The following is a 24,178-nucleotide window of genomic DNA, read 5'->3' on the forward strand; positions in this document are numbered from 1 at the left end:
AAAATCTCGGGAGAGACAAAGGATTGAAGGTTTATTTCCCAGCAGCAAACGAATAAAGAAACTCCTTCAAGTTAAAGTCTAGCCGAGACTTAATTTTAACCAACCGTGGTGAATCCAGGCGAGTCAGGAATATCACACGTTTTCCCGATGCATTATGTTGAGTACACAGAAGCAGAGGAATGTAAACAGACAGAAGGCACATGAAAGGCCCCAATCCATTCTCCATCTGACGGAAGCGAGAATTTCATAATTCTGTCATCAAGAGTCTTTTCATCATTTTCTCTCTCTCAAGTTCACGCCTCAGAGTCTCAGCGCTGTGTAATTAATGCACAAACAGCCAATTATGTGAACAACAATAAGTCTCAGATTTCAATTTAAAATAATTAACATTTTCAAAATACCAAAGGAGGGGGAAAAAGGTCAGACTCAGTTCAGTGAAAAGCTGATAACTGATGGCTGATTCAACAACAAGTACCGCTTGATATTTCTGAAGAACAAACAGAAGCAAGAAAAAGGACACAAAAAGACCCACATGGCAAAACAGTTTATGTTTTAACCTCATCCCCATTAAAGGCTGCCGATTTCAAAGGAAGCTGGACTAGGACTCTAAAAATAAAACAAAGCAGCTACAGTAAATGCCAACACACAAAAGACCGATGTTGCAGCCCTCTGCTCCTCATCACGGTTTGAGCTGGGGGGGACAGCTACGTGCACTGAATTTAGCACAGCCCTACTTCACCTGCACCCATCAGGGTGGGGAAGCACAGCCTGAATGTCCTCGCTTTCACATCGAGTTGCTCTCAAGCCTGTGGGCTCTGCAGCACTGGGAGTGCCCTGGGCTGCTGATCCCATCTTTTTAATAAATAGCACGGGGGAAGAAAACCAACTGCTTGCTGTGTTGCTCTGGGAATTAAGCAGCTAAATGCTTGGAAAGCAGTTTGCAGACATTTCGTTCATGGACAAGCAGGGGTGGAATCACTCATTTGATCTGGGGACATCCTATGGAAGCTGAGCTCAGTACTTCAGCTTCAGAACTACACTTCCACCGTAACAATACATTTTTAGGTGAGTTAGCAATGTTGACCAAGTGTGCAAGTGCAATTAAACCAACATCTGCCAAAACAGCTAACAAATGAAAGTGGGAATTGACTGTAAATCCAAAAGTGAAAAAGACTAATGTATTATAATGCCAAGGAAGGATTTTTCTCTTCAGCATAAGCTTAGGACTTTTTGTGCTCCAGAAGTATTGAGTACATCCACTCCTGAATTTGTATTCAGTAAATTACCAGCTTGGGAAATTCAGCTTTGATTAAACTCTGGAATAAGAATTCAACATGCAAAACCAGCAGGATGGGAGAAGAGAAACTGAACACAGCTGCTTGTGGAAAGATGGGATGGCATTTTATTTCTCTGAAAAACTATAAGAAAGACCACTGTAGCCTGACATTGCAAAACAAAACAAAACAAAACAAACAAACATAAAACCAAAAAAAAAAAATCAGTGTCTGCTTTTCATTTAGAAGAGCAGGTATTTCTCAACCTTAGCTTTCTGCCATGGACATTTAATTTCAAAAAACAAATTGCAACAGCGATTATTAAAGGAAAACCTTTGTGGTTCATGGTAAATGACTTGCCTGAGGAAAATCTGTAAAACCCTTTCTCTACAGGCCATTGGCCATAGAAATTGTACACTACCGGCTGCAGCAGTTAATTATTTTTTTTTTCTCAGAGCAAATGGGAAGTATAGCTATTTCTTTACAAAGCCCACTTATTCTGAAGTAGGTGTCAAGCAAAAACTCAAAATCTTTTGGTATCAGGAGAAAAGGCACTTTAGAAATAAGGTGAATTTTCCCCACTGTAATTATGACAGAAAAAGAGAAATCCGGCTGACTCCCTCACTGTACAGAGCATCATAGCATTGCTGTGAAAGAACTGCACAGTACCTGTCCGCCAGAGAAATTGGTTTGTGTGACGTGTATATTGTCTGCACCGTTGGAGTTGGTATAGTCTCTGCCAGAGATCTCAGGACGGGCGATGGAGCTACTGGTGATAGCTTAGGCGACGACTGCACCGCGCAGCACTGCAATTTGCTGTCCGTAAATTCTGCCTACAGAAACAATGCATACAGACACGGAAAGGAAAAGGTGTAGGTTAGCTTCTACTGCTCTTTCTTACTTTCACCACCCAATTCATTGCCAAACAGTGAGTAGCAGTAAGCCCTAAAGAGAAGAGGAAGCCTGTAGCTAAAGCTGCCCAGTGCAACCTCTGTGGGCGCGGAGCAGGCCGCCCCGCTGACAACTGTGCCCGAGGATGAGCTTGATGGCTCTGTGAGATGAAACGCCCTGTGTGGGACTGGCAGCATTCAGATGAAAGGCATAATCAGTCTGGAGAATGCTGCTTATGGTTGCGTTTTCCCTAAAAACAGAGCAGCATGCTGATGAGAAGGGTTTTCTGGACTGTTCTTCACAAGTCCTGTTCAATTTGCTTTGTGGGGCCTCTGACTACACTGTTTTGTGGCACCCACTTGCAGTCTGGGTTTCAAATTCCCTGTCCCTCAAGAGGAATGCTCTCTGGCAGCAAGTGATGAGCAACGTTAAACCAAGGTTGGAAGTGCTGGTTACAGACAAATGGCCAGATCTTTCAGGTGAGGCAGGTCAGTGCCACAGGGTTACAGTGAAGACTGACCCTCCTATGTGTCTGGGAGGGAGGGGATGAGCCCTAAAAATAAATTAGCCCTGCCTTGTGTTTTGGCAAGCACCATTCCTCATGCCAAATCACAGTGGCTAGTGCGTACAGTGCATGTGTAGCCCTGACCTGGGAAGCGTACAGAGCAACTGCAGTTTGTCAGTGCATTGGGACCACTAGGGTATGCACCAGCTGGCACCTGCTGAATTTCTGTCGTGGCAGCTCTTCCTCCTGTTCAGACTTTGTGGCAGGGAGGAAGAAAAGTCACCATCGTAAGGGAACATATGATAGTGATACAGCTCTTTGAATAGCAACTTTTCTTTCTTAATTAGCTCTCAAAATCTGCAAGCCACATAGCATTAATCTAAACAAACAAACCAGTTTAGTCATTGGGACAATTATCTGAGCCCAGGAAGGAATAGCTGTGGTAGGTTTGCTCACTTATTCTGATTTTTTAACATGTCCCTGCTCGTGTTTCAACTAAAAGCATGTGATATGCTCCAAGACAAGCTCTGAAGCAATAGAAATTTCATTAATTCCACAAAATTAATCAAAATGGAAAACATAAAACCTACTTAAGAAAGCCTCCCTCTTCAACCTTGGTCAATTTTGTGTGTAAATACTGGCTAATACAGCCTGTTCAAACTTCTCTGTCATTCAGCTTTCAGAACTGAGCCTTATGGGCTACAGGGATATGGGGTTTGGTGTTGCTCGCACAGGATTCCATCCTCTGAGGGTTGCCAGATGATACTCATGGCATGAGCATGAGACACCACCCTGTGAGGCTGAGGTAAATTCTCCCAGCCTCACTGAAATCAGCAGAACTATGGCAAATTACAGTTGCTGAAGATTTGCCCTGAGTCCTGAAGTGTGTTTGCTCAAGATAATGGTTTTATTGTATATATCCAAAGCATCTTTTTATAACTGTTCACAGAGTATGCTTAAAAAAATAATATTTAGCTGGTTTAAACAGAAATAATTCCATTAACGTTAAGTTTATGTGACTTATTCCCATTGAGAATATGGTCATCAAGCCTACCATTGCTCTGTGGAAGTCTCAGGGGGGTTCCTGGCATGAACCTTCTTTTTAAGCATTCCAGGAAAACAAGTTCTCTATTTTTTCCTCAACATCATTGCACATACAGAAGCCCTGTCCTCAGTAACATTTCAATGTTTTGCTCCAGGCAAAATAAATGAATAAATAAGTAAAAGTGAAGGGGGAGCAAGGGAAAAAAAGAAAGAAGAAGAAAAAAAAAAAAAGAGTCACAAATGCTGGTAGCCATCTGAGGCTGTGTGTGACTGGAGGACACTTGGAGTTAGATCTCGCTAGCTGCAAGACCTAGCACTGATCTAGAGGTTTTCCTTACAGCCTCCCTCTGGGGTTCGGCTACCTCCAAGCCTCTGGAAGAGCCCATGCATCAGGGTGGACTGAAATGCTGCTGAGGAGAAGCATATCTTCTTGGGCTGGGACAGAGGACCATGAAATACAGGACCAAAGCGTAATTAACCTTCCTAATTGCTCTCTCATCCTCATGCAGTCCTCCAGGTAGTTGCTGGTTTACCAGCCGGTTTACTGAAGATATTTGTACATAACTCACTTAAAGCAATGCATGGCATTGCATGATTAGGTTTTTATTGTAATGGTGTTTGAAATGTTTGTGATTTAGATTCTGCCACCCCTGCCCAGGAAAATGGGATTCTGTAGGGGGAAAAGAGAATTTCTGAAAGTTTAGTTTGAACTTTGCTTCTTTTTTTCTCAGAGTATAACAAAAATCTCAGCATTTGAATTTGCCATGAAATAACCGTTTTCTATAAGATGGAAATATCTGTGGAGAAAACATATCTGGATAGCTTCTGTTTGTATTTTAAAGTTCTATGCCCTCCAATGGAAAAAAAAAATAATTAATATTGCCCTCCTATATTTTGCTTTCATCATAATCATCATAGGGAGAAAAATAATTTCCTGACAATCATTACTCTTTAATAGGAAAGATATTCTAGGCAAATCTTTTTGCGTACATAAAGTACTATGATGAAAGATACAAACAGTGTAACTTTGGCTTGGATTTTACAACGGACATACTATCTGGACTTGGACAACCTAGTGAAAAGTTGCTGTGACATATTCCCATTTATTTTTGGATACCTTTATTAAAAGCTCAACACTAGCACTGACTTATCCTGGGGGGCCTGACCAACTCTGGCTTTCAAATACCTAGGTGGAGAAAAGCAGCATTCACATCCAATTCCATGATCAGGTTTATTGTGAAAGAAAAGCCTCTTTAAATCATTAAGTGCAGACAGTCACTGCACATGGCCCAACAGAGATTGAAGTTGCTTGTCTCTGATCATATGCTAGATATAGATCAGAGATACCAGTAAAAGTTAAGGTTAAAGGCTGAAATGCTTCATTCTGTCAGTGTAATTTAAAACAAACAAACAAGTAAACAAAAACAAACAAACTAATAAATTATAAGCCAGTTGTTGTGGTTTACAATTAGAAGCTGGGAATTTTTCTTACAGATCAGAATCCATTCTCACATTGGAAAGGACAGGAAAGGTTATAATTAGAGTCCCACATCACATATTCCATTACATCAAGTCCTCCAAAAATCTTTCAGAATGCTCTGAATTGCCTGAGTAGATCATTTTGTCACACTTATTACATAATCCTCCTACCCTTAAAGTAGGACTTGCATTGGACTTTATTTTTGAGTGGTCAAATAATTGTTTCTGTTCGTATGTAGTTTACCTTACCAAAAAAAATAAATCCCAACTTCTGTGAAAGCTTAGTAAGGATTAAGTTCAATATTTGATTCAGATTATTAAGTAAACACAGGCGTTTATACAAGGATATCATTGTAGTCATCAGCACACTAACCATAATTCTTCCTTAAAATTCAGATGCAAATTCAATGAAAATCAGGCTCCTTTTTGTGATGGCACAGCGAGCAGTTTCAGGCAGCAGGCCATGCAGTCGCTAGACAGAGGACTGAGTCATTCCCACTCCATTGGAGAGATGCTATGGAGCTTCACAAGTGTCCTGAACTGAACAGCATTTTGGGTCTGACTGCATTAGCAGCGAGCCTTGACCTTTAACTCTTAGTCCTCTGTCTAGTAAGCAGCAACGTCTGAATGCAGGCAAGTTAATTATTTGCATAATGGAAATATTTAACCGATTTTCACTCTAAATTCTGCTTGGATTTTTTTTTTTTTGAGGACTGCTTAACACGTAAGTTTCTGATACTGTTAAAAAAAGTCACTTGGAAGTGCGTTAAATACACAGTTTTTTAGTTGCACATTCTACTTACAGAAAACTGTGGTACTGTTGTAAAAGGATCGAAAAAAGGATTAGATGTATCAGCAGGGAATGTCTTTATCTTTAAAAAAGATAAAGAAAAAGATGTTACTTTCAGAGCATAAAAATGGAAAAGAAAAAAAAAAAGCAGCAAAGCATTGCAACTATAGTGACATATCCAACAAATTAGAGCAGTTCAGCAGCCCTTGGACCAGACCAAAAAAGACCCCTCCAAAAATGCATACAGAAACCTGATGATGAATAGTCAAAGCATAAATATGAAAACCTAATAGACTGATTTTTACCACATAATTAAATCTGTTGTGCAGGTTCTGAGCTGATTGCATACAATATACCTTCCAATTCTGTAAACGGTCACTGGATCATTACCTGCTTCCTTCAGCGAGCACTGCATTTAAAAATATGCAATGTGAAGTGCAGAAGCTTTTTTTTTTTACAGTGCAGAAACTTCAGTTGAAGAGCTTTACATATGCTTTACATATACGCTTTACATATTTTAATCCTCCACATTTTCAGTTACACAGTTGTTGCCCAAGACAAATAATCATATAAGATGGGATGGAAAGATAACTCCATGCAAAAAAAAAGATCTGCATGGACAACTGTTTGTTTCAGGCAGCTGCTGGGACCTGGCTGTCTGCCTGTGTCAAGTGCTGGGCTGTGCTTAAGGATGAACCCAGGAGGTTTTCATCACAGGACCTGCAGTGAACAGGTTAGAGACCAGCACATCCCTGCACGGAGAAGGCTCAGCCCAGAGCATATTGTCACTACCCCAGGCCCTGCTGGAAGTCACTTCTGCCCTGAAAATTATTTCAAATGTTAATGGAAATTAAAGAAATATTCAAAGCAGCAACAGGCTCTGCCCTGCTCCATTGCAAGTGATGCTTCTCATGATTTTCTTCTTTGGAATGCAGGCATTATTCATTCCTTCAAAGGGAGGACAAAATATCAAACGCAGGTTTTGAACAGCTCTTCATGCTTTCCATTTGGAAAAACACATTTTTCAGTGTACAGGTGCGTTTTTCACTTTATTATAGAAATTGCTGTGCATTCGTTACACATGTTTTCAAGCACAATTTGCTAACTACAGCTATGTAACTGCTGTTGAATAATCAAGAAAGCTACCCTGAATGCCCTAAGCCCTTGTAAGCCAAAGCAAAACCTGAAATTATGATGTCAAATATAATTAAGTAAATATATAGTGTTTATTTTGCAAATAAAATAACAGAAACATATTTGGCTTATAAGGATGCCAAGGGAAATTAACAGCCATCCGTAGGCCTGCTTCTGCGAACACGTGGCATTAGTAATGGCATTAATTGTTGGGCTTCTTAAACACGAGGAGTATAGATGGCAAAAATATAGCTCAGCATCTAAACACCTTTTTTAACAGAATAGAGGTGGCTATAAGTCAATCACACAGGTGCAAGCAAACAAACAGCTGTGCAAGGGAGAAATTCATTTAGATCATAATTTTCTATGCAAACACTTTAAAGAAAGTTTCACACTTTTTAATAGATGTACATTTCTGTTAGCAAAGTGTATGTATATTATACTGCTGGTTGAATCTACTCATCACACTGAAGCAATAGCTCCTTGCAAGTACAAACAGTAAAAAACACAAGCATGCTCCATTGTAAATCCCATCTTTTAACCAAAGGCAAAGCAACACCGGGATGGGAAGTTGGTTACTCATACGCAGTTTGAGTCTGATATACTACAGCCAAACTTTTTTCTCATTTTGCAGATTGGGCTCGTTAACGAAATGAAGTGCAGTTACTGAATACAGAAAAGAAAAACGATGCAGAACAATTTTTGGGCCCCCTGGGATTTGGGATATTTCAGGACACCAGCCGGTCCTGGCTGCACGCCGAGGCACGCAGTGGTCCACAGCACCCTCTTGCAAAATCAGCGCTGTGACCCGTGCGTGTGGCTGAGGCCAGCCTGCCTATCAAAACCCAGCAAAAAGCAGTTAATCTGGCTTACATATCAGCATGAGTTCCTCTCTAGGGGAGCTGTGTTTATTTAATCTCAGGAACAAGGCAATCCCAACAAATGAAGGGCTCTGTGGGCTCTAAACCCACCAATTTCCGGCATTTGAATGAAACTGAAAACAGAAATTAAGGAACAGAGGGGGGAACAAAGCACACTTGTATTCAATTTAAGAGTGAGAAACAGAAACCATCCTGCTCAGCCTTTAGGATTTAGTCTTTCTTTTTCTGGTTTCCTTCTGAGAAGAGGCCGGAGCTGCTCAGATGGCACAATGGAGTTTGTTGGTTTGCCTGGGCCTTGGCCTGGGCCTGGTTGGCCCTGGCCTGGGCCTTGATAAGAGCATTACTGCTATCTGCTCAGCACCGGTGAGAGGTCCTTATCTGTTCATAGCCTGGTTCTTTTCAGGAAGAAACAGGTACAACATCCTAATCCATGTAATTGCAGAAAAAAATCCATATATTCAAAAATACTTTTCAGACTGAGGCTAAGGTAGGACAGTGAGACAGTAAGGGAAAGCACCAGTTAGGCAACTGGCTTATGTAAAATTGCATTTGGAAACCTCAAAGACCACTTCACCCATGAACATGCCTTGGCCTCCTTGGCCTGCGTGTCCACCCTGGCCAGCAGCAGTGCTGTGAGGCGAGCAGCAGCCAGCAGCACCTGCGAGCAGGAAGAAAACTCTGCCTGTTCCTGCCCCACCACACAAGGACAGTGGTGCTGGGTGTGAGTGTCTTCCTGACCCTTGCTTTGCAGATGAATTTATTGCATGGTGTCAAAATTCAGAGTAGCTCAGAAAGCAAAACTATTCCCTGACCAGAACGGGAGGCCAAGACTGAAATGTTGCCACCTGAGGGCTGAGAATGGAAGAACAGATCCATCTTCACCATCTACCACAAACCTGCAGTTTCTCCATCCTTGGAGACCTTCAGGAGCTTCGAGGCTTCACCTGGGACTGCAAATGCAAGGGGACGAGGGAGAGGGAAGAGGAGGTGGGCAGCTCCGTGTGTAGGACAGTCTCACGCAGCTGAACCATAGCTGCTCAGACTAGCCAAACACAGTAGCTGCTAGTGGATTGTCAACTGATGGGCTGCTGAAGTATGCTGTCTGCTTTGGTATAAAACAAACCAAGAGAAAACAGCTTTAAAGCACACAACTGGGCACAAAAATCCTCGTGCTGGCAGATGGAGTGGCAATAGTGTCCACACTGCAGAGTTGTGCTGTGCATTCCAGCAGCATCTCGTGTGCTGAGGGCTTGTTTCACAACCTCAAATGCCTCTAGCTTAAAAGGTCAGGGTGCACTACCATAGCAGAACTATTTTGTACAAGTGTCTCCTGGTCTAGAATATTTGGCTTGGCAAGTTGAGAATTTACTAAGCCTAAAAGAACACTTGGCTGTTAAAGAAAGAAAGAAGGAAAGAAAGGAGGAAAGAAAGGAGGAAAGAAAAAAGGAGGAAAGAAAAAAGGAAGGAAGGAAGGAAGGAAGGAAGGAGGGAGGGAGGGAAGGAGGGAGGGAGGGAGGGAGGGAGAGAGGGAGGGAGGGTGGGACAGAGGGAGGAAGGAAGAAAGGAAGGAAGGAAGGAAGGAAGGAAGGAAGGAAGGAAGGAAGGAGAAAAGTTACATAAAAATTATCTGTGGATAATTTTCTGCTAGTACTCAAAAATTCTTGTTGCACTATCAGCCGTCTGTGGGGCTGACACATTTTGGAGGTATCTGTCACAAACAGAAAGAATTAACAGCACTAATTTTCCTTGATATTTATACTGCAGGGAAGAATGAAGGAGGGTGGAGGAAGAAAAGGGACAACATAATAAGAACTTTCTCCTTTTCATTTGTGCAAAAACCTTCTTCTGGGCAGAGTTTAAAATCTCGGTAAAAACACTTGTACATATTTTAAATGGGTTAGAACTAAAAAAAATGAAATGTTCTCATAAAAGCAAACTGAACTTGGAGGGACAAAGAAAGAGTATTCCCACCTGAAATGAAAACAGCAGGAGAGCTGTGGAAAATGAGTTAGTAGTTGGAATGTGTTAATTGAAATAAAATGAGCTATTTCTGGTATTTCTATCAGAGGGGAATATTATAAATGTCCTTGCTGTTACAAAGAAAAAAAAATGACACTTTGGGGAACAGTGGGCTTAATTTGGGTATGTTCTTCTACATTTAGAGTACCCAGTGTATCCACTGCCCTGCCCCAACACCTTCTCCTTCTGCAAGGATCTGATAACCTGTTGTGCTGTTGACAGGCAAACGTTGTTCTTCACTTCACTTGGCTTCATCCCCATCCCATTCACCTTGACCAGAGGCCTTACAATATGCTGGAGAAGCTGTGTGCTGTCAGTGGGGTTGCACCGTCACTTTGTATGCTGGTCAGACACGAGTCAAACTTTAGGGCAAACACTTCACTAAGTTCCTGTGCCTTGGAGCAGAAGCAGAGCTGCTAACATCTGAAATGGTGCCATAAACACGTCTCTCAGTATACACATACAGCCAGAGGAATATTCAGTGGTGCTTTATTTAAAAATGCAGGCTATAAGTTAAATACCATCACATCTGTACAGCACAGAGATGAGATTCATTTCTACTTGTCAAACTAGAAAAAATCAGCAGCTGAAACTCCTGGAGTAAATTGCATTAGCATTTCCCAGTCCTGATGAGTGATATGACTTAAAAACCATGAGTTATCTATTAGACCCACTTTCCAAAAACAGTGATAGGATTCTGAACCCTGCAATTGTTCAGTAAAGCTCCATTTCTGCTGTCATATCATTTCAGTGGCAATTTCCATAATGAGGTGGAAAATGTGAAAACAAATATTTTCTGGTATTTTTCACCATGCAATATCCTCATGGCCAAACAAATCATTTTGAGTGGAAGTAGTTCCTGGCTCTGATGACCACTCATGTAATGTTGACCCCAGCTCATTCCCTTTTTGTGTGTGGCAACGAACATGACATGAAGGTAGACATGCATAGTCGCTGCCTGGGTGCACAAGGCAAAAACCAAACTAAACTATAAACCTGTGACAGGATGGAGATGTAAACCAGCAATACCATTGGCTAATCACTCTTGGAAAAGGCTGTGTGAACTAAATGCCCTGATGAACCAAACTTGGTGTGAATCCCATACACGCTGCATCCCAGACCACCTTCTTCTCAAGGAACGCAGGATGCTTTCTGCTTGTTGAACTGATATCCAGGTGTCAGTGTCAGCAGATGGATTTAATTCACACATATTAAAGAGGGGCAGTTTTGCAGAAGTGTGTCGTTGAAAACACCCTAAGGCACCAAATGTGAGGTTTCTGAAGAGGATGGGTTTCTGTGATCTGCCAATCCAGGAAAACACTCTGTGTTCATAAATCTCCCTGCCTACTGTTATTCCCTCTGTGGAGATGTCTCCCTCCCAGCTCCACCTGGTCTTCAGGTCTCCCTTGCTCATCTTGCAAGTAACTGGCAGAGGCTGGAGTTCAAGGAACTGCTTCAAACAAAGTTCATTGACACCTAAAAACCAAACTAAGTGAATCCAGCTGTTTAACTCATTTGACCTACCAGCTGGCCTGGGTTTCCACAGCACCAGGAGTGCAGTATTGAGTCCCCCTTCCCACAGGCACCACATAAGTCCTTTTGGTAAACTGAGAAAGTGCCACCTAGAAAGCCACTCTCATCCCATGCTGTCTGAGCCAGGCTTGCTTGGGTATCCCTCAGATGACAAGCGTTTTGTTCCTCTGCTTGTTGCAGTATGCCAGCCCTTCTCTGAGCCTTGCTCGGGGCTGAATCCACCTGTCCTGGAACGTGCCAGGCAGCAGACACCACGTTCTTGATGCCTCACTGGGCCTCATGTGATGTAATATTTTCCTCTTCCTCAGACGCTTTCCTTCCTCTTAGAGTCACCTCACGCAACATTTCCTACCAGGGAGGTGTTGTCAGGAGGTGGCTGCGTGGCTCCTTAATTGTGCTCCAGCGATCTCTGGCTCCCAAATGGATGCTCAAGGGAGTTCATGGGAGAGATGTACATGGCTCAGCCTCTGCTGAAGCCTTGCCTTGCTGTAGCTATAGCATTTCACAGGTACTTAACATACAATAGTTTGTGGCTACAGTATAAGCCATATGATATTTACAAGCAGGCCTACGTAAAAACACAGTAGTGAAGACAAAATCCTGAATCTTCGTGCCAACTTTCGTGCTAATTTGCAAATTGTGTTGGTGCTAGCATCCCTCTTATGCTGCCCTGACAGACAGAGAACTCTGCCGATTGTTGCTCTAAGGATTGTGATTCTGAGCTGCTAGCGCAGTGATTTCAGAAGTATTGGAGTGGGGGGCAGAAATAATGTTATTGTCAGCACAGCAGCTCTACAGCACATCAGAAGGGAAGGCATGTCCTGGGTTGGCTTTACAACATAGCTTTGCCTTGAGACTGTTTTGGAGAACACATTTAATTCTTCAAAACAATACAGAGTAAAGACAATTCAGATGTGGTGAAAGCAAGACAGTGTCCACGCTGTCACAGTCCTCAGGATTTTCAGTACTCCTTTGCAGCTGCTGTGAAGGTGAACAAGCTTTAGCAGAACATAATCTCAGCATGGGCTGTCAGCCTAGTCACCATCCCCTGAAGAAAATGTGGTGAGGCAAAATGATGTCACAGTCTTGATGTGTTGGCTAAAACGCATATTAAAGACTGCGGCATTTGCTTGGTCTTTGTTTAAAACACAGAAATGAAACGAACAAAAAGCAGCAGGTACATTCGCTGGATGTGGTGGGTTTTCTTCTCCAACATCTCTGCAGAATAAGTTAGTTGCATTGCTTGGACAGCTAACGCAGTTACCTTTTTTGCCCCTTGGTCTTTACCAATGAAACCAACGATGCTCCAGGTGCCTAGATCATGTGCACAGCTAACAAAATCAAGTGGCATCTTCTGCAGATGGAGACTTTTGTCACAGAAGAAAGTCACTAAAGGTGGATAACATGAAGAGGAGGAAATGAGTACTGTGATTGCTGCCAGATGACAGTGCCCCAGGTAGGCCAAATATTTCTCAATTTGACTGCCAGCAGGAAGACTATACATGCATTTTCTACCAGATAGAAACTCACCACTAGCCACACCTGATTATTTCTAGGGATAGACACTGAGAGCTCAACATCCAATAACTGTTGTTCACCATGCCTTATTAATACAGAGACTTCAGACCCAGGTACATTTCGACACAGGCTGACTAATAACCACATAACATACATTCATGTTTTCAAAAGCTTCAGGATCACATTCCTCTGTTGAAAAGTTATGACAGATTGACACAAACAGTGCACTGCCTGACTTCTGTCCAACACAAACAAATAGTTTGTCTTTCTACTGTGAACAATCTCTACTGGTATAAGAGCAAAGTTGGCTGAAAGTCCTAAAGAGTCCAGAAACTCAGCCAATCATGGTCTCCTTGAATGTCAGGATAGTAAGGAATATTTTGTATTAATTTTCTGTCCTACTTTTATGGGCTATTGAGCTCTGCCAAAATCCCCAAGAGTTTATACAATTCATTATTCTACAGGAAGAGAATAGCATAGGTAGATTAAAGTCAGTGGAGCTACGGAACAAGTGTTAGAATGATGAGCTGGACCACTTTTTAATATATCCATCCAGGAGGACAATTGTGCTTATTTTCAGCTTCAGCATGTGATCTGTCCCAGTGACTACCACAGTATTAATCTGTGCATGTGCCTAGAAACTTTGGTGACCCCCCCTTGTGGATTAGGATCTACTCAGATTAACAGAGATGCTGACTCCTGCACTGTGCTGCTGTTTGCCAGTCTCACCGCTCTAAAAGTCTGCTCTAAATTGTGTCTCTATATGGAAATAAGCCATCACCATCGTAGTATGCCACCCTTTCCACATGAGCGCTGCTTCTTTAAATGTCGCAGATACAAAACTATTTGGTCCCAACACTGAGCTCAACTTGATTAGAAGCTAAAAGTCTATTAATAACAATGTTTTATGTGGTTTAAGATCAGTGCATGAACAAATCCAATCCCATATCTAGTAAATCTTTTGTGATATATGTTACATATAAAAACCTATTTATTTGTAACTTCATGCCCTTGGCTACTGAATCATTCATATTGACAGCCACTGAGCACTGAAATAAAGAACAGGTCCTGCCTTGTCTGCAAGTAAAATCTTGGGGCAAGCATTCAAACACAACAGCTCATTAAGCATATACATTTATGAATTCAAACACTTGCATTGTTATACTTCGTGAATTCAATGCCACAAAACACATCAGATGCCTCTGTGCCTGTTGAGTCTTTTATTAAACCAATCCAGCACCAAAGTGAATGTGTTGCTCTTTTTCTCAGTTTATTTCCATCTTTTCAAAAGCAGATTGGGATGCTGCCTTAAAATCCAGTCTTCCAGTCCCAGACACTGTGCTCAGGCTTCTTCCATAGCTAAATAGATTAGTCCCAGCCAAGGGATAATCCCAATCGATTAGGGCTATTACCACAGAGCTCACTCTCACCCATCCTTAATTACAGCAGAAATTTATCCTTCGGACTGAGTGGAAAAGTACAGAGCTCTTCTGTTTGGGCCAGGAATGATGGCAGTTTGAACACCAGAAGGCTGCTGTACCGTCTGAGTGGAGCTCTGCTTCCCTGCAAGTTGTTTGTTGGGCTGAGAATGCAGGGGATCCATTATTAAAGACATCTCTTTGAAAGTGACTGAAGAAGATTATAATGCTGCAGCGGACAGGAAAGGAAGAAGGAAATAGGAGAGAGGCCAAATGATGACAGTCCCGTCCCTGGAGGTCTGTTTGTGGCACTAACTCAGGGGAAGAAACACACTGTGAATAAGTGTCACAAGCAGATCCTGGTCCCCAGGCAGGGATTCCTGCCCGTCCCAGCAGGAGCTTGCAGGTGAGCCAAATGGGGAGCTGGGGGTTTCCTGCGAGGTGCATTTCCAGCACTGCTGCCTCCAAGGCCCTTTCCCAGCACCACATTGTGATGGGGGCCAAAGCACACAGAGGTCTAGCAACCTCTGCTGATGTTATGGTCCCTGGGAGAATTGTGGTTAACTCATCTGATTCAGGAAAACCTTGAAGCCTTTCTAAATTGTAAGAGGAGGAGAGGCTGGTCCTGTCAACCCCATAACAGGGGAGTAATGAGGGGGCTTATGGTTACCTTTCTGACCTTCTCCCCAAGAGCCTTGGGATAGCAGAAGTCTAAGACCTGGGATATTCTGTTTTCTTGGGGAGGTTGTTTTTATTTATTTATTTATTAACTTTTTTTTTTTCTTGCTTTAGGAGTGTGATGTCCATTAATTTGGGAACTAGCTGTTCGTGGTGCAGGAATATGCCCAATTCAGCCATACTGTAGATGGGAAGGAAAGCCTTAACCTGCACTGCCTAAGTGCCTATGCTCTTGGTGAGGGTGAAAGCACAGTTTCCCCAATCCTTTTTTTTTTTTTTTCAAAACCATAGCAACAAGACAGGAGGGATCTGAAGGGCAAAACTGCTTTAGAGGCACACACAAACGTGTGGCTTTGCTGATCACAGACACTTTGAAGAGTCCGAGCTTTGTTTGAAGTCTGGCAGCTCAGCCACTGACGCAAACACATGGGCTCTAGAGCTGGATGTGAGCTCCTGAGCTTCACGGTTATTGGTCTTGACAGTTTGCTTGATTCAGATGCAGCACAAGATGAGTGCCAAATTGTACACAAATTCAGGTGGTCAGAAGCCCACTGTACTTGGCACATGAATTCCCAAATCCAGCATTGCCAACAGGGTTCCCAGCAGAGCACGTGCACGTGCCTTGGTGTCAGTGCCAGATAGCACAGGCACCTTCTTCATTTTATGCCATCTTGGCAACACACAGCAGTTTGCCAAAAGTGGCCAGGTGATGTTCCAGTGCATCAGAGCACTTCAAGACTCTAGCCAATTCTTTGGCAGAGGAACAACAAATGACATGAACTTGTTAAACATGTTTTGTAGACCTCCTTTCCTGACCTCGCTGGCTGTTCCTCCAAGAGGGGTGGGAGGTTGGTCTTGGGTTGCTGAACATGAGATGAATGTCCTGCCATAAAACAAGCCATAAATACACAGTTCTTCCATAGTGATGGTTCTGTGGCCAAGTTCCAGGGAATAACTCTAAAGAGCATGCTAGTACTGCTTTCTAGTCAGCACGCTTAAACTGCTATGAGGTAGAGGACACCTATCCGTGTAGAAATTTTCTTCCTCAGTCCAAAACAGTTTAGCATTTTGTTTTTCAGTGTGATACAAGTGGTAATGAACAGAAGAGGACCCTTTCTGAGTTCAGTGGATTTCAATCCAGTTACCATGATAGTTGACTATCTGGATTTAAGCAACTCGTTTTCTTTCTTCCACAATTAAATGACAATTTTCTGCTATGATCCACAATACTTGGGATGACGCACAGAAACTGTGCAATTACCAGAAACATTCTGAGATTTAGGCAAACTCACATTTATCAGTTCCACTTCCCATTTATTTCTGTTATTGTCATTCCTCTGAGTTATGAGACTGTAGTACTAGGCTCTGTACAAAGGCAAAGCAAAAGATCTGCCCTGATGAAAATCTCACAAGTCAATGACTGGGTCTCTGTTTCATAGTTGTTTGCTGGTAGACAGTCTACAACAAATTAAATAGACAATATGTCTCAGTAGGAGACTTCCCCACTGTGGTGAATAACAGTAAAAAGCAGAGGACAGATCAATAGATGAGAGAAAGTCGTTGATCACTTAGGTCCTGCTGATGGCTCCTCAGAAGAGGCTGCTATTGGAGCTGCTTAGGAATTCTCATCAGAAAATGACCATTCATTCAAACTGAATTTGTAACAAAAGAATCAGTGCTGATTCAAATTTTTCTATACTTAAAAAATAATAACTAAAAAAGGTTTTATCTCAGTATTTTGTAAGAGTAGGTAGAGTAGGTATTAGTGCCTAATTTAGAAATGATGTTTCGTTTGGAAACACAAGTTCATTTAAATTAATTAAGGAACATTATTAGAAACTGAAACACTTCAAAACTGCTAAAATGAAAGCATTTCTAAGTGGCCTGATATTTCACTCTACCCTTCAAACCACTCTCTGATGTTTGATTGAGGATGTTTTCCAAAATACAGACTTTGGAAAGAAAATGTAGACAACTAGATTTTACTTTAACCACAGCAAAAGAAGAAAAAAAAAGAAAAAAAAAAGATTTCCTATCAGTTCCGATTATTTGAGTGGTAAATAAAAAGAAAGTTTACTTGCTCTTTTTGCTGTTTTTACAAGTTGAGTCACCCATCAGACAGTCAAAAAAACAGCTCAGAAAGCAGATGTTTTCATTTTCAGTTGGAGCTTGGAGGCATTCAATTGAAATTCCACAGAACAGCCAAGCAGTTAGCATCACACTTGCTATCACACTGGAAAAATGTGAATTAGAATTACACATATATCAATTCATTAGTGTGTTCGAAAGAAAACAAATACACAATAGTTACTCACTGGAGTCTAAATGCAATTGTCACTAATCACAGTGAAGAAGAGAGATTACGAACTTCGCAGTCATGGAGACAAAAGGAATGATGTACTTCTCAGGCCAAAGGAAAGGTGATAATACGTCTTTATCAAAAGACTTTGAGACATAATAGCTGCATAACTATATTTGTCTCATTGAGAGCAAGCATAAAGAGATATACCTCATTTCAAGCAGGCTTTTGCATGGAGGCTGAACATTTTTCTATTACACGGATTACTGTAGAGTGGAGAAGCGGACTCAGGCTGTACATCCAAAAGTTGATGCTCTATGTCTGAAAAGCCCTGCAATGTCAATTGTTCACTTTTGCTCTTCTTAGGCAGATGTTACACCTGCTAACTGCTGCTAAGGATATGAAGTACTTTCTCTTGAAAAATAAAGCAAAAAGCTGAAATAAAAAAAATAATGACCAAAAGTACGACTGAACTTATCAAACACGATTTACAAAATTATGCAGGCTCTAAGAGATTTGCTGAAGATGTACCTCCTCAGCTTGCAGCCGCAGGTGGATGTCAGCCAATTTAAAATCTGCTTGCTTGCATTTATCTGATCCCCTTTACTTATTCTGCCGTTCCTTTCAAGCAATAAAGAAAGCTGCTACTGTGGTGGAATGATCACGTTTTTCATGGGGAGGCAGGAGAAAGAGATTGCAGGTAGCATTTTCTTCTTTTTTTTTTCTTTTTTTTTTTTTTTTCTTGTGAAGCTAAAATAACCTTTATGATGCTCAAGTTTTCACGGAATCACAGAATGTTTGAAGTTGGAAGGGAACTCTGGAGGTCATCTGCCTTTGTTCATTTTATGATTTCTACAGGCATGGGGCAGGCACATGGAATGCTAGAGGACAGATATAACAGCAACTTAAAATGTACAGAAATGACTAAAAATAACTGTATGTGGCAGATTTTATCACCTCTCCAGGAAAAAACCCCTGCCATCTTGATCCAAACTATCTTCTGACAACACATCTTTATCTGCCTTCATCTCAAGTTTTATTAGAAGTTAGCCAGTGGGTCATTCAGTATTTAAAAGCAGTGAATTAGAGTAGGCACAGCACAGCATCACACGCCTGCACCTTTTTCCACTTAACACCTTCCCCTCTTTTTGGTACCTTTTCTTGCTCATGTACACATCCTATCCAATTTATCACAGTGTCCACTGGTGCATAGTCAGCAGTGGATTTCACCTTCTGGGTATTTATTTTTATGCAGAATTCACTTTCAATTAGTTAAAGAAATAGGGAAGTGTTGAATCATCTGTCATACGTTTACAGAGAGCACCAAGTTGTTCCGTTGAGCATAAGGGGCTAAAGGGAAAATAAACATTCATCGAGCCAATGAATTTACATTCCTTAAACTAAGGGCAAAATAAAAGTAAATCTAAATGTTCACAGTTCATCTTTTAGCAATCTCTTGTTCTGCTTCTCAACTAAGTCAATGTGCCCTTCTGTAATGGGCAAATGGGAACAAATTCCCAAACAGTTGGGAAGCAGTCAAAGCATTTTGTATTTTTTAGAGAATGTTAAACTAAGATCCAGCAGGCAGTCTCTGAGTCTGACTGCATTCCCAGACTCTCGGTTATCTTGCAAGCTAGTAATTCAATAGACCGCTTATGAGACTGGCATCCACCAGTAAAGCTCCATGCTCAAACTACGTGCAGAGATACATATTAGTTGCAAATCCTATTTATAGTGCTCTATCCATGCAGACTATCAGAAGCAGTTATCAGGGAAACATCCAGTCCAAAATGCATTCAGCCATTATTTTGGCTGCTTAAGTGCCATGATTGCTTCTAAATGTGCTAAGTCCCCTCTCTAGTTATCAGCATGCTTTATATAACCTTGAATCAGACACTATCTGCTTGAATCAGACACTGTGCTCCCAGGAGCCTGGCACTGCATGCAGCACTGAGTACTTCCCCTCTGCAATCCCCCATCAAATGTCTCATACTCAATTTGACTGAGCAGTACAGTGCACCCCTTTGAATTGCGTTCTTATCTGGTTGAACATGCAGTGCCCCTTTCTTTAGCAGAAAAAAGGCTCTTTGCAATATCAGTATTTCAATTTTAAGTATTCCTTGGGTTCCTATGGAACTAGATTTATTGCCTGTTGCTACAAGCTTTTTGTATAAAAATTGTTTGCTTTAGCAATTGCTGCTCTTCACTATTTCTTCATTTAATATGCAGTTAAAATGCACAAATTTGAAACTGGGAATAAATGTACATTTAACATGTTGCTTCTTGCTTTGGGTTCTTATGTGTACATGTAGCTGTACATTTAACAGACAAACCACTCCTTTGTGCACATTGTTTTGCTAATAATTGGCTATTGCATGTAAGCTACCCTATCTGAATGTGCAAATATTGTAATTGAAGAGTCTGGCTCAGAAAATAGCATTTTTGAACTCACTACTTTGACTCCAGTCATATTTATTGCTTCCAATTAATCTTGTAATGAATCTTTTTTTTTTTTTTCTTTTTAAATGAAGATATAAAAGTAGAAAGCTTCTGATTTTGAAATATATCACACAGCCTACCTAAGTTTTGAGAAGACCTATTTTATCTTCAGTATGTAGTTCACAGTAAGTAAAGCATTTATAAATTTGTCTCTGACTAAGAAGTTTTACAGACCCCTGGGGATGGAGAGATACTTGATCTATATTTTCAGCCACTTGTAGTAGTTACATGCTAGATAATGCTCTTATAAAATATTGCATTATAGACACTTTTCTTTAGAAATCAATGCTAAAAGGACCGATTGTGGAGCTATTTAAAAGTTTGATGTGTTTACCTGCCTTCCATTGAAATATTGCTTTGCATATGAGGTGAAAAGTTACTGAAAATGAAGGCAAGAAATACTGAACTCATTTCACATTCCATTGTTCTTTGGCTTATTGCAACCTTGCAAAAATGTCATAAAAACTTAGCAACTAAAAATCCAGTCAACTCTTCTTTATCAATATAATAAATGTTAATGAGGAGTGAAATTATATTATTTACTTATCCTCCTCTACTTGCTGCCATTTACTCACTATAACTATCTGCTGAGAATTTGCAAGGATGTTATACTGCCCCCATCAAGTTACTAATACTTCTCACAATCTTACCTAGAAATGACTGCCTTTTGACCTGATTGCTTCATTTTATTTCCAAAAATGTAGGTGCTAATGCATCAAATTCTGTATTCTTTCAAACTTAGTGTGATCACTTTCAATGAACTGGTGCTTACACCAGTAATGCCACTACTGACATAAACTATTTGTTTTCAACTCACCTTAAGTAAAAACATCTAGGTTTACACTGATGGCCATTATTTTTCATTTTTAAACTATCATGCCAATAATTTGTACCTCCTAAACGCTCTATCTCAAGTTTTGAAAAAGCAAATAATTGTCTGCTTACTCTTCTCCACCAATAGATGGCAGGTGATGCTCTAGAAATTTCTCCAACGGATACAGCATGAAATAAGAACATATAGAGTTTGCAAGTATACCGCTAGTTGTAAATCAATGCTCTCTGATACCTTTTGAGATGCGATCATGGTTAAGTCCTAACCCATCCACCTTGTATTATAAACCATAACCAAAGTTTAGAAATAAGTACATTTTATATAGGACTGTTCATTCCTATTTATTTTGTCCTATTCCATTAGGTCAAACAGAAGTTTTCACACATTGCCTTTCTGTCTTGGTTGGGAAGGTACTTGTCAGCACCGTGTAGCAGCTGCCACATTCATTCAGGGTCTTGGGACTGAGCTTTCTGTAATCAAACAAGAAAGCTCTGCATTCATACCCATGTCACAGATCATGCTGGCTGTAAGCTGGAACAGAATAGCTACAAGCTTAAGCTCTGATTTCCAGTTCCATAAAAGCTAGAAAGATGAGAGAGATGCAGTCTGATGGCAGAGCCTACTACAATGCTAAGTAGGCAGAGACTACCACAATGCTAAGACCAGTTTTAAAAAAACAGAGTAAGGATGCTTCTAATATGATACCGTAATTTTTCATGTATAACATAATAAAAAAAAAAATCCAGTTCCTTTCTGAAACGCAGAATGCAGCAGGCATTAAACCTTGAAAACATACAAGCCAGGCACAGTGCTAAAAGTCACAATGAAGTGGTACAGAAAGACAGAGATTTTCTTCTGCACGTGCTATAATGATTTTAAGGACAGTATGTAATGCATTGTAATCAATTAACTATAGGATTTACTTGAAAATTGAGTAGAAGCATGCATAAGCCACATGGTTTGAAGAGTGCAAAGCACAGAAGGATACCTTTCACTTCTAGGCAATCTGCATTACTAAATATGCATTAGTTCTCCTGCAAAATGATTTTCTGCCTCGCCATTACCCTGCTGTTATTGGCAGTCTAAGTATTGATGACTAAGTGACCATTAGCGCTCAGCTGGTTCTCCTATACATCACAGTAATTCCTCCAGGCTGACAGAATAGACGAATTTGCCTGCTCTGATCCTTGCATGGTAGCCTGGATGAATACTATTAATTCAATCTATTCACTAATCTTTCCATTTTTATAAGTTAATTTGATTTTGTAAGCTCCACTTCTAACTCTAACCCTTAGCATGTTTTAAAGCTTCCACTGTATGGGCAACAGCAGCAAAACACGGATAAAACCCAAGGCCATCAAGAAGCATCAATGATCAAACACTGAACAACAAAGATCACGCAGCTGAGTCAGTGACTATTAATCACTCTCTGCCAGTGATGTTACAGAAGAGAAGGGAGGATGTCTGAAACTGCTTCAAATTAACAGCTCTGCAGTCATCGTGGGAAGTTTGGCAGCATATATCAGGACCAAAATAAAGTTGGATTTTAGGTGTGCAATTTAGGTGCCTTATTCCAGGCAACAAAGAGAAGTCAGCTGCCTGAATGCCCCTCAGCAGGAAACTCTGCCTATATAGGAACCTGAACTTCCAACCCTAACACCTCAGGCAAATGAGGCAGCATGAATGACCCCTTCAGATAACGTGCATGTCACTGGAAAGGAAACAAATAAGGGTATAATTAACAAGTAACAAACCAACTGCCAGACCACGGTGTGCAAACCCAGCACACTACCACTGAATTGCCAGTTAACATGAAGCTAAGCAGTATGTGATCTTGACACTCAAATGACAGCACACGTTGCCACAACAGAATTAATAAATATTCAAAGTGGCTCAAAGCTATGTATTTATGTATTTAGCTTGCTTTTGTTTGGAGCCTCACTCCCTTACGAGTAAACTTTTCATTCAAACCTCAATTGACAGCAACCTGTAGCCAGTGAAACTGCAGGGAAAGGTCTGTAAACAATAACTACCCTTTAGAGAACAAGCTGACCTTTATAGACATTAAACAAAACAAAAAGGGCTGATTGATGGTGTGCAGTACATGCTCTCCGAAATATTAAAACCAAGAAAGCCATGGAAGGTTAGTTTATGAACATACGGTATGATATATTATGTCAGTGGATGGTGGGGTAGGAAAGGGAAATGATGACTGGGTAAAGTTTTTAGCGAAAAAAAAAAAGCCAATTTCCTTGTCTGGAAAAGGAAAATCATGTGACGTTGTCTTCTATTAAATGGAAACAAAACTCAGGCCTATGTTGTCTAGGGCAGGTCAGCTGCGAAAGTCTCCATGACTCATTTCCAAATATTCAGATTATTAAAATAAACTATGGTATAATGTTTTTTAGAATAAGAAATATATTCATAAACTCCAAAGGAGAATTACTTACAGTTTAGCCACAACCATGTTATTAATACTGACAAGAACAATGTAACCTATCTGTTTCAATCTGCCTGTGTCTTACCAGCCTAAACTACTGGCAAAGACTGCAGAATGTTGAACCCTGCATCTTTCTCTCTTTCCTTTGTTCCTTTTTAATTTCTCTTCTCCCAGAAATGTTCAGGGGAAGGTGGTTCAACTTGAATACCTCCCTGTCTACCACTTTCTGGAATGGGATGGTTTCATGATCCAGCACGTCAAGAAGGTCCCAGGTAAACCTTCCCGTTTTCAGTAGACACTCCTCGTTTTGGAGTGGGATGTTCAGGTGCAATACATGGTAGATGTAGGAGCAGTAAGCGTGGTAGTCTCAATGCAATTGCTAGTGCTGGAACAGCTCTCTCACCCAAGGAGCCCCAGGGGACAGAAGGTGGATAGAAGGCCCCTTCAATTTCAATTGCTGCAGTTAAGAGATCCAACATCTGCGTTATGAAAGTATTGGGGTGCAAGGACTGTTCAGCTGTGCCAGGCTGAAGGGCAGAGATAACACATGGGTCAGCAGGAACAGGGTGGGTGGTGACAGGACTATGATGGCAGGTGAAGAACACAAAACCTGCTTAATGAACCCCTGAAGTACACATCAAGTGCCCTTATGGACTTTGTGAAGAAACAACCCCACAGGCTTAAAACTGCATAAGAGAGAAGAGCCTTGCAGATCTCTCCATCCCTCTAGGGACAGTGTTTTCCCAAAATGCAGCATGCCAGTGGCAAACTCAGAAGTTTCCTAGCTTCTGCCCAGTCCCCTGCACCAAACCTGCCTTTCCACCCACAGCAGCAGGTCTCTAGACATAGTACACCTGGTGCCCCTACCATAACCCACCGCTAATGCAGGACTCGCTGGGAGCATGCCAAGAATACGAGGAGAATTGCTAATAAGCATGGTCTAG

The sequence above is a fragment of the Cygnus atratus genome, chromosome 2, assembly GCF_013377495.2.
Source record: "Cygnus atratus isolate AKBS03 ecotype Queensland, Australia chromosome 2, CAtr_DNAZoo_HiC_assembly, whole genome shotgun sequence".
In the NCBI taxonomy this organism is placed as follows: Eukaryota; Metazoa; Chordata; class Aves; order Anseriformes; family Anatidae; genus Cygnus; species Cygnus atratus.